The following is a 2,482-nucleotide window of genomic DNA, read 5'->3' on the forward strand; positions in this document are numbered from 1 at the left end:
GTTCACTAGCAAATGTTAGGTTTCATTTCTTGCTGCAGCTGTTGTGGAGGAACACGAGTGTAGAGCGATGGAGCAGCGCTCTAACTGCAATAGGATAACAGCATATATTAAACGTGATCTGTCTTAACATGCCAAAACTAAACCCTGTTATATACTTTGAATACTCTTTGTGTTTCTAATGTGGTTTTTGTCTCAGAAGCTTTCAGACTTCAACTCCAGTCCATAGGACGCACCACTTTGCTCATGGCTTTCCACAGCAGCATTTTGCCTTTTTAGATTTCTCGCGGTCCTGACAGTTTTGTATGAAAACAATTTGTTAGCACTCAAAATGGGAATAGGAGTTTCATTATAGACATGCTGTGCCTAAACTGGGACCCAAATAAATTTGCTGTTGTGTAAATACCAGCTGCCCTGCTCTTTGAGGAGGTTGATTCCTGTGGAGGGGGTGGCAGAGCTGGTTCTAAGCAGATGCTTCCTTTGTGCAGTGGGCTCAGAGCTGCCTTCTTTGTGTGGTTCCCGTCTTTCCTTGCTTCCACCACGCTTCTGCTTTTTCACCCAAGCTTATCCTGGTATGTCTGTTCATCAGTGGCCAGATGTACTGCAAGTGTCTGCTCAGCCCCTAGAGAAGGTGTTACGGTGAGATGCTCCAGTCCCATCCCAAGTCACTAAACCACCAGCGTGATTGCTGGCCAGTTGGATTGTTGGGTGTTTCAGAGCATTAAATGGATAAGAAAACCTGACTACAGAGAAGGCGTGTAAGGAAAATGTTTGTGCAAAGTTGGTTTTTACTGTATCTTCAGAATTTCATGAAATTCAGCTTGTCTAAGGTCCTGCAAAGCTAGGCTTGGCAACAGACGAGAAGGAATGGCACGTATGAGAGAAATCCAGGACTTCTGCTTTATTGCACTGACAGAACCAAATTGTTCAATCTGTTGCCTCATCTGTTTCTTGCCATAGCTGGGAGCTGTAAAGGTCAGGCCATCGCAGCACAAAGAATATAATAGTTACCAGGCTGCATCTCGCCGTGTTACCAGCTGGCTAGCGCGTTTCCCCCATTGAACAGCCAGGCTCCTTCCCAAACCACGTAAGCAGAATCCTCTGCCTATTTTGGGAATGCGTCAAAGTCAGAAGTTTCTGAAGGTGGTAATGTGGGATGCCCAGTACGGTCACTGCTGTGCTCGACTGGCATCCTGTGCTGCAGCAATTTTCAGTTTGAAATAGTTCTCATCACCTTGAGCTTTCCTCAGTTTTGAAGCGAGTCCTCTGACTCCAGTTCTTGGATCTCCCTCTCTGTTTTCCCATGTTTTTAATACATGTTAAAGGATGAAGCTTGTATGAAAAGCTCTTGGCAGTATTTGGTAAGAGAAAACCAGAAATAAAGCCCGTTATTCCTACCTTCCAGGATTTTTGTTAACGTTTTTGCATCCTAACATCCTGTCACCTCTTCAGAGATCAGACCTGCTGCTTCATATCACATTAAAACTATCAAGTCTGTTAGTATTTGTTGGGTTTTGCTGTTAGTAGGCATCCACGAGTTGATTCCACTTGTAATTTGAAAGACAAAATTAGCTTCAAATTAACTTTATTTTTAAGAACATTGGGTTGACAAAAGTAGAAATCACGTGATCCAGGTTCGGTGAGCCGGTCTGCCAGTCCGTTCTGGTTCACCAGCATGTTTGAGAGTGACTGCACCAGTGCTCTGGCCTCCAGACCCCACTGGATTTCGTTGCGGGATGGCCATCGTGGCTGATGCCAGTGTGTGTGTTGGGCAGCACTGTGGGAAGGGGAGATGTGGCCCTGGCCCTTCCGAGAGCGGCAGCACTTGGTTCCTGAGCTGTGGCAAAGATCTGATAATGTCTTCTGTGGAGGAGCTGATTGGCTGGGTGGGACCACGCAGCAAAAACCCAGCGCTGTCCTTCGGGATTAGGGACTGGGGCCTCACACCTATCGGCCTCGATTCCACTTGCTCGCGTGGCAAATCAGAGCGGCATAAAAGATACTATTTCAGCATAGCGTGTCTTAAACTTCAGGGCTTTGTATGAAGGAGCCACATCACAGATGAAAGCTGGGGGAAAGATGTTGACGGTTGAGAAGGGAATTTATTAGTTGGGTTTGGGTTTCAAAGACTTATTAACTGCCTTTTCTTTTTTGTCACATGTAAGAGATGAGACAAAAAATGCCTTTTGGTAAATTCTACCGGATAAAACTTCTTGTTTGGCTACAACTGAGTCTTTACTGTTTGGCATTTTAGATTTTCTCTGCTCTTGCTATTCAGGGAAAAGTGTTGCCATGACTTGTTCTTAAGTTACCAAGATCTGAAGAAATAAAGAACAAGTCACTGTTTGACTCAACAGAATACCTTTGTTTTATCTTTCAATGCTTCCTTGGAATGTTTGTGAACTTGAAATGGTTTCTTTCTCTATTGGAAAAAAAAAAAAAAAAAGGGGGGAGAGGGAAGACTGCAGGGGGAGGAATATGGTCT

The 2,482-nt window shown here is 44.6% G+C and overlaps 1 protein-coding gene across 1 annotated transcript in view; it reads left to right on the top strand.

Annotated features, from left to right (window-relative positions):
* Positions 1–2,482, top strand: part of ACVR2A (activin A receptor, type IIA) — a 57,328-nt gene that overhangs the window by 28,969 nt on the left and 25,877 nt on the right. The gene's annotated exons all lie outside the window — the stretch shown is intronic.

The sequence above is a fragment of the Buceros rhinoceros genome, unplaced genomic scaffold (genome assembly GCF_000710305.1).
Source record: "Buceros rhinoceros silvestris isolate BGI_N320 unplaced genomic scaffold, ASM71030v1 scaffold1528, whole genome shotgun sequence".
In the NCBI taxonomy this organism is placed as follows: Eukaryota; Metazoa; Chordata; class Aves; order Bucerotiformes; family Bucerotidae; genus Buceros; species Buceros rhinoceros.